Raw genomic sequence first — 9,259 nt, 5'->3', positions numbered from 1 at the left:
TCTGTCTTGACTCTTGTAGAGAAGAACAAACAGAAGCCAGAAAAAGCTGGAGTTTTAAACCTAACCAGAACCCTCCTACTGAGAGGCAGATTGCTATTGGCAGTGACTAACAGTTGCTCTAATTAGCACCTATTGTGCTCTAGTTAGCCTCCTCCTAATGACAGGGCAGCTGTCCCTCCTAACAATGGGACTGAAGCCTCTCCTGATTCATGGTTTGGGGGTTCACAGTTGGATCACTGGAAGGTTGCAAAAAAGAAAAACCTGAAACATTTCTGAACAATTAAAGATGTTGTGTGAATCATTGGCTCTTTTAGAACAAATTCATCTGGATTGATGGAAACCAAGAGATGACGTTCTCACACTGGACTTTTGATCTGCCAAAAAACTTGGCCAAAAAGCAGGACTGCGTGGTGACTAACTATCATTGTAAGTTCAACAGAAATGGAGCAGTTTCTAACTTGAAGAGATTGAAAAATGTGATTTTTTATTTATTTTTTTTTATTGAAGTGGCTTTTCTGTATGTGAAGATAATCTTCAAGTGTAAAGACAGAGTTTGAACAAGTGATGGAAAATGTGCAAACACAACTGCCACAGTGATAATACAGCTGAAGTCATGTTGTCAGGGTTGGATTTGTGATGGTCTAAAACCTGTTAACACTATGATGCCAAAAAAAAAAAAAGAAAAACCTGCCTAAAATCAGTTTTAGTCAGTTTAGCATATCTAAAATTGGTAAAAATGGGCAAAAACTTGTTATACCCTTTGAACTCACATTTAAATGTCATGTGTTTTCTCCTTGTTTAATGTACTTCCTGTACATTAAATGCTGGTTATTTTATAATTGGTGACTAGTTTACAGGCTGTTCCTAATGTGGCAAAAAAAAGAAGAAGAAAAAAAACAGAATCACAAACAAATTGCAGTGATCCTTCCATTTACTTTGACTTCTATTTTATTGTAGTCTGTTTGGACCAAGATTTTCCCTATTGTCAATTTCACTTTATTTTACTAATGTATTTCCCTGCATTAAAGGCTTTCAACACATTCCAAAATCTTTTGGATGCAAAGCATTTATCACTGTAATTTTACCATTGTTTCTCACAATACTTAAGACATTTATTCTATGATAGATGGGACATTTTCAATCATACATTTTAACAGTAGAAGTCTCACTAATAATATTTCAAAAATTCAAGACTGTTTAAAGAGTTCTAATAAACATTTTTCATTTAATTTTCATAAAATTTTATTACAGAGATTAGAGCATGCCATAGGTATTAAAGGCACTGCGCTGCGGTGGTTTGAATCATATTTGTCTAATAGATTACAATTTGTTCATGTAAATGGGGAATCTTCTTCACAGACTAAAGTTAATTATGGAGTTCCACAAGGTTCTGTGCTAGGACCAATTTTATTCACTTTATACATGCTTCCCTTAGGCAGTATTATTAGACGGTATTGCTTAAATTTTCATTATTACGCAGATGATACCCAGCTTTATCTATCCATGAAGCCAGAGGACACACACCAATTAGCTAAACTGCAGGATTGTCTTACAGACATAAAGACATGGATGACCTCTAATTTCCTGCTTTTAAACTCAGATAAACTGAAGTTATTGTACTTGGCCCCACAAATCTTAGAAACATGGTGTCTAACCAGATCCTTACTCTGGATGGCATTACCCTGACATCTAGTAATACTGTGAGAAATCTTGGAGTCATTTTGATCAGGATATGTCATTCAAAGCGCATATTAAACAAATATGTAGGACTGCTTTTTTGCATTTACGCAATATCTCTAAAATTAGAAAGGTCTTGTCTCAGAGTGATGCTGAAAAACTAATTCATGCATTTATTTCCTCTAGGCTGGACTATTGTAATTCATTATTTTCAGGTTGTCCTAAAAGTTCCCTAAAAGCCTTCAGTTAATTGCAAAATGCTGCAGCTAGAGTACTGATGGGGACTAGAAGGGAGAGCATATCTCACCCATATTGGCCTCTCTTCACTTGGCTTCCTGTTAATTCTAGAATAGAATTTAAAATTCTTCTTCTTACTTATAAGGTTTGAATAATCAGGTCCCATCTTATCTTAGGGACCTCGTAGTACCATATCACCCCAATAGAGCGCTTCGCTCTCAGACTGCAGGCTTATTTGTAGTTCCTAGGGTTTGTAAGAGTAGAATGGGAGGCAGAGCCTTCAGCTTTCAGGCTCCTCTCCTGTGGAACCAGCTCCCAATTCAGATCAGGGAGACAGACACCCTCTCTACTTTTAAGATTAGGCTTAAAACTTTCCTTTTTGCTAAAGCTTATAGTTAGGGCTGGATCAGGTGACCCTGAACCATCCCTTAGTTATGCTGCTATAGACGTAGACTGCTGGGGGGTTCCATGATGCACTGTTTCTTTCTCTTTTTGCTCTGTATGCACCACTCTGCATTTAATCATTAGTGATCGATCTCTGCTCCCCTCCACAGCATGTCTTTTTCTGGTTCTCTCCCTCAGCCCCAACCAGTCCCAGCAGAAGACTGCCCCTCCTGAGCCTGGTTCTGCTGGAGGTTTCTTCCTGTTAAAAGGGAGTTTTTCCTTCCCACTGTAGCCAAGTGCTTGCTCACCGGGGGTCGTTTGACCGTTGGGGTTTTACATAATTATTGTATGGCCTTGCCTTACAATATAAAGCGCCTTGGGGCAACTGTTTGTTGTGATTTGGCGCTATATAAAAAAAAAATTGATTGATTGATTGATTGATTTATTGCAATTATAGAGACATGGTTAAAGGAGGAACATGTGGATGCTGTCCCGCTTGAGAGATATGACTTTTTTGCAACAAACAGTATGACTAAAAGGGGAGGTGACGTGACACTTTATGTTAGATCTAGTTAGCAACGTGAAATTATTCATGAAGCAATATTCACATCCCATCCAGTATTTGTTTGAGGATCATTGTTTTTTAAAGATTTAAGTCATGTTCTAACATGTTTCTTGACAATGTGGAGATGTTCCACCAATCACTGGTCCTCAAACACTCAGCCGTTCATGGACGCTGCTGTTGTACAAAATCATGATAACAGTCACATGTTGACATCACCTGTTTGAGATCACATCTTTCTTTATTTGCCTTTATTTTCCTCCTTTTGCCTTTATTTTGCCTTATTTTCCTCCTGTCCCCTGTCTTTTTGTGATGCGGAACAATTCTGAAATGCAGGAATGAACATTAACACACAAAACAAGAAATATCTTGTTTCCATACTGTCTGTCAGAAGTCAAATGAATGTAATAATCACTGCTTTTTTCCTTTTTTTTTCTTTTTTCTTTTTGCATTATCCATCTCTTCCTGTTTTCTGATTTTGTTTTGCAAAATCGTAGTGTTTATCCTGTATAGTTCAGATTATAAATGAAACTAATGTTTTATGTTAAATATTTTACAGCTTGGGGAAGCTGGCATGACGTCCAATGCTTGAAGAGGAGACCCTTTATTTGTCAAAAAAGAATGTGATCATCAACTGATGAATTTCCCCTTCCGTCGGTGTCCACATGACAGCCTAATGACGCATTACCGTTTTTCACTGCAGGCAATATTATGCAAACATTTAAAAACTTTAAAGTAAACATGGTGGTGTGTGTGTGGGGGGCTTCACATTGTTTCCTTTCAAAGATAAGATAAATCTTTGCAAAGCTTTTAAATTCCTGCAATAAACGTTCAGCATCAAAAAACACATTTTCATCATTGTTGTTGTCAGTGTGTATTTGTCCCAGTATTATGGTATTATTGACAAATTAAAAGCACAAGTGTGTTGTTATGCAGGATAAAGAAAGATTCAATCAAGACAGAAAAAAGAGTATGTGGTTTCTGAAGGTTTTTTTAAGAACACCTCAATGATGAAATATGACATGAAAATAGACTTTCACTTCAATGAAAGTCACAAAATACAAAACTAACTTCAGGTCTTTCTACAGTAGTGTTCAGAATAATAGTAGTGCTATGTGACTAAAAAGATGAATCCAGGTTTGAGTATATTTCTTATTGTTACATGGGAAACAAGGGTACCAGTAGATTCAGTAGATTCTCACAAATCCAACAAGACCAAGCATTCATGATATGCACACTCTTAAAGCTATGAAATTGGGCTATTAATAAAAAAAAGTAGAAAAGGGGGTGTTCACATAATAGTAGCATCTGCTGTTGATGCTACAAACTCAAACTATTATGTTCAAACTGCTTTTTAGCAATCCTGTGAATCACTAAACTAGTATTTAGTTGTATAACCACAGTTTTTCATGATTTCTTCACATCTGCGAGGCATTAATTTTGTTGGTTTGGAACCAAGATTTGCTCGATTACTAGTGTGCTTGGGGTCATTGTCTTGTTGAAACACCCATTTCAAGGGCATGTCCTCTTCAGCATAAGGCAACATGACCTCTGCAAGTATTTTGACATATCCAAACTGATCCATGATACCTGGTATGCTATATACGAGGTCTGTTAGAAAAGTATCCGACCCTTTTTATTTTTTTCAAAATGGATTTGAATCACGTGTGCTTGCATGAGCAAACCTTGATTCTTCGTGCACATGCGTGAATTTTTTCACGCCTGTCGATTGCGTCATTTCCTGGTAAGCAGCGTTTGTGTGAGGTGTGTGTCGTGCGCTCTGCGTTTTTCATTCCAAGAAAAAGATGGAACGACTGGAGCAGCGCGACTGCATCAAATTTTGCCAGAAACTGGGCGACAGCCAGGTGGAAACCATTCGGATTATTCAGACGGCTTTCGGTGACGATCCTATGGCATCACACAGATTAAGGAGCGGTACAACCGGTATAAAGACGGCCGCACAACTCTGCCATGAAAAGAGTGGCAGCGAAATTCATGCAGATGGCTTCGGCACGAAGCTGCTGACGGAGCAAAAGTGCCACCGCGTTGAAGTATCACAGGACATACTGGACTCCGAAAAATGATGCCACCTCTTTCACCTATTCGGAAGATTCAGACGGCTTTCGGTGGCTTTTCAGTCCTGTGACTATCCGAGAAATTGTGGAAGAGGTGGGCATGTCACAACAGTACGAGGATGAGAGAAAAATGAAGCATTAGTGGAATTAGAACAATGTGCACAGTTGCCACATCTGAAGAAACCTTTTGGTGGGCTGGAGGGCCAGGCAGTTGAGATGGGAATAATCATATCTGAATGAACAAGTCTATCACGAATATTTCATGCACGCCTAAATATAAATTTGGGCGATTCACCACAGATGTCTTTAAGTGTCGGATCACTCTTCAGAATGTGCCAATATTTATAAATGATGTTTTTTATTCTTCCCGTAAATGGAGTATAGCGGGTAGAAAAAAAACAATTTAGATGTTGAAGAAGATTTAGATTTTTCTTAAGTAAAGAAGCATGGTCAGTATTTAGAGCTCTGTCTCGTGCTTTACCAATATCAATTTTGCTATACCCACGTTGTTCCAACAGAGTTGCTCGATGAGCTGCTTTTGACATGAAGTCAGTCAGAATAATCCCTGTCCATGTTCTTTGAGATTTGTATGGCCTTGACTTGAGCACATATTGAGAAGATTTAATATTGACGTCTTCTGTTTGTTGTTCTCGGAGTACTTTTTTGTTTATACTTATGAAGTGCATTTGTGGATTCTGGCCTTCATAATTATCCTTTTCTCATTTCCCTTCATACTGAGGAACCTCAATAAAAGGAAAAGACTTGCATTTAGTATTGGTTATCCACTTAACATATCTTTGCAGAAAGTTACTGTTGATTGGCTGATTAGAGTGTGTTAAACTACACTGTAATAGACAGCATGTGTAGGATGTCTGTTGTGTGGGCCGCTGAAGAGGAGGTACTGCTGGCCACCACCACCAGAGGGCGCCCTGTCTGGAGTGCGGGCTCCAGACACCAGAGGGTGCTGCCGCCTCACAGGAGCAGCCGGGGTGACAGCTGTCACTTATCGCCTACGACAGCTGTCACCAATCATCTGATCAGCAGTGGTATATCAGCAAGACGACATCTCCACCTCTTTGCCGAGATATCGCTCTACCGAGGAGGTAACGTACTCAGCCGACTTTGTTGTCTTCCTGACAGGAATACCTGTTGCTTTGTGTGTTGGATAGCAGATATTTTGTTTCCTTTTTTCCGACGAGAGGTGGAGGTGGTTTTCCACCATACGTGTTGCTGGGTGCAGACGCACCCACATCTAACTGTTTTTGTTCCTCGCCAGCAGTACCAGATCAACAAGCGGAGGCAGTGGCCACCTGGGAGTTCGGGACTTGGCGGCTCCGGTATTTCCCGGGGTTCGGTGGCGGAGGAAATCGTGTGGTTCCGGTTCTGCTTTGGACAGACGTCTCTTATCTTCGAGCCTGCCCACACGACACATTTTTGTGAATTGACTTCATTGACTATTATTGTAATCTGCTGTGTTTGTTGTGCTTATTCACAACAGTAAAGTGTTGTTATTTGACTTCCTCCATTGTCCGTTCATTTGCGCCTCCCTGTTGTGGGTCCGTGTTCCTACACTTTCCCACAGATGTCACTTGAATGTCTTTTTTAGCCCAATTATATGGTTATAAATATGATTTAAAAAGTCTCAAATTATAGTCATAATTGTCATTTTGAAACTATAGCCCAAGCTCTAATAATTTGATAGACTGTTGAATGTAAAATTAGCAAAACTATATATAATATATATATATAATATATATATATATAGATATATATATATTCTATATATATATATGACACAACATAGGTATTTTTTTTCTTTATTCTAGATAAAAAAAATTGCAACCATCCCTGAATGAGCTGTGGGTTCTCTCTGAAAAAACCTCCAGCTCACTCAGACTGCAGTCGTTCATGAGAACACGGGAGGATAAGAACAATGTAGAGGCTGAAAACATTCAGTGGTACTTCGTTGACCAAAACCATCTTTCCATCCAGAGGTATAACATTCTTGTTGGGAAAGTGTAGGTACACGGACCCACAACAGGGGGCGCAAATGAACAGACAATGGAGTAGGTCAAATAACAACACTTTACTGTTGTGAATGTGCACAACAAATACAACAGATTACAACAATAGACAAGTGTCAATTCACAAAGGTGTCGTGTGGGCAGGCTCGAAGATAGGAGACGCCTGTCCAAAGCAGAACCGGAACCACACGATTTCGTCCGCCACCAGACCCCGGGAATACTGGAGCCGCCAAGTCCCGAACTCCCAGGTGGCCACTGCCTCCGCGTGTCGGACCTGGTACTGCTGGCGAGGAACAAAAAGCAATTAAAGGAGGGCGCGTTTGCACCCAGGAATCCGTACGGCAGAAAAAGCTACCTCCACCTCTCGTTGGAAAAGTAGTCCACACTACAACGCACAAAGTCACAAAAGAGTACTGTCAATCAGTCAGCTGAGGTACGTTACCTTCCAGGTAGAACGATATCTCGGCAAAGAGGTGGAGACGTCGTCCTGCTGATGTACCCCTGCCGATCAGATGATTGGTAACAGCTGTTGCAGGTGATGCGTGACAGCTGTCACCCTGGCTGCTCCTGTGAGGCGGCTGCGCCCTCTGGTGCCTGGAGCCCGCACTCCAGACAGGGCGCCCTCTGGTGGTGGGCCAGCAGTACCTCCTCTTCTGGCGGCCCACACAACAATTCTGACTATTCTGTGCCAATTTAACATCTTTTTTATTAGTTTTTTACATTAGTTACTTTTGTTTACTAATGAACTTCTTTTGTTTTCAAGATCCACTCCACCTCCCAATAAAACAAATGTTATAAATGTAAGAGCTTTTCGGGGATGGTGGGGGGCATCTGTTTTATATTAGGATAATTGTCTTAAGCCCCCCGTCACACATAGCAAGTGTTCTGAACGATGTGTGTGTGTATTATCTGGCTAGTTACAGCTGGGATATTCCTGTCCTCGGTAAGAACGTACAGTGCAACAGATGAGAGAATATTTAGAACAGAATCCTGCAAATGGTGATAAAAGCATCAAATTCGGCACAAATACTCTTCAGACAATCCTCTTTTGAAAAAAAAACGATTGGCCACTTGAATTTTCAGTTGGCGTTCAGGTAGTGGTCAATTGAAGAATTACATTCATTCATTCATTCATCTTCTACCACTTAGTCCAATTAAGGGTCGCGGGGGGCTGCAGCCTATCCCAGCAGTCATAGAGCATGAGACAAACAAACACAGACACACCCACACACACCTACGGACAATTTTAAAGATTCCAATCCACCTAACCCACATGTCTTTCAATGTGGGAGGAAACTGGAGCACCCAGAGGAAACCCACGCAAACACGGGGAGAACATGCAAACTCCACACAGAAAGGCCACGGGAACTGAACCCACAACCTTCTCGCTGTGAGGCAACAGTGCTAAACACTAAGCCACCGTGCTGCCCTGAAGAATTACACAGGAGTCAAAATTAAAAGATGCTCCAATCATATTGAAACCTATGCCACATTACTTGCCTGATCATAAAGATTCCAAAAAGGTATGGTTTGGATGGTCTGTAACTGAATTCTATGGAGTTACAGGGGATAAAAACAGCAAGAATGGTGACAAAGGTCAATGTCGGTTGTACAGGGGTCAAAAGTTAAAGTTGCTCCAATTTGGTAAATGATCAGGCAAGTAATGTGGCATAGGTTTCAATATGATTGGAGAATCTTTAATTTTGACCTCTGTGTAATTCTTCAGTTGACCCCTACCTGACCCCCGATTGAAAAGTCAAGTGGCCAATCATTTTTTCAAAAGAGGAGTGTATAAGGAATTTCTGCTGAATTTGATGCTTTAACAACGTATAAACAATGTAACTCTGGACACCACTATGGTTGGATTATCACATGGGATTTTTTATTTTTGGGTGAGAGGATTGTAACTGCAGGCTGCTGTCCTGGCTCCATGTCCGCACTGTGAAACAGTCCTGGACCATTGTTGGAGGTGAGATTCATGTTTCTTAATGCTGTCACTAGAGCCCGACCGATATATCGGCTGGCTGATAGTATCGGCCGATATAAGCCCTTTTCAAAGTACTCACTATTGGCCGAAATTTTGCCGATAGATCACCGATAATTCTCATAAACAGAACAGTTACTGAAATAATGTTTGTCGGCAATGTAAAATGTCATTGCACCATTTGATTGAGCTCTGACTCCATTCAACTGAGAGCTGCTTAAACCCCTCCTTAAATGTGTTCATCACAGCCCCGGTAGCTCGCCGTCACACTGCACTGATCGGCTGACAAAAGCATACAAGTAAGTTTATAAGGATG

General features: G+C 40.5%; 1 long non-coding RNA gene across 1 annotated transcript; it reads left to right on the top strand.

Moving 5' to 3' along the window:
* Window positions 1–349: 349 nt before the first annotated feature.
* Window positions 350–3,538, top strand: LOC117503142. The gene is made up of 2 exons (XR_004558497.1): window positions 350–426; window positions 3,420–3,538. It is a non-coding gene; the product is annotated as an uncharacterized LOC117503142 (long non-coding RNA).
* Window positions 3,539–9,259: the final 5,721 nt, after the last annotated feature.

The sequence above is a fragment of the Thalassophryne amazonica genome, chromosome 2 (assembly GCF_902500255.1).
Source record: "Thalassophryne amazonica chromosome 2, fThaAma1.1, whole genome shotgun sequence".
Classification (NCBI taxonomy): Eukaryota; Metazoa; Chordata; class Actinopteri; order Batrachoidiformes; family Batrachoididae; genus Thalassophryne; species Thalassophryne amazonica.
This window is presented reverse-complemented; position numbering and strand designations above follow the sequence as displayed.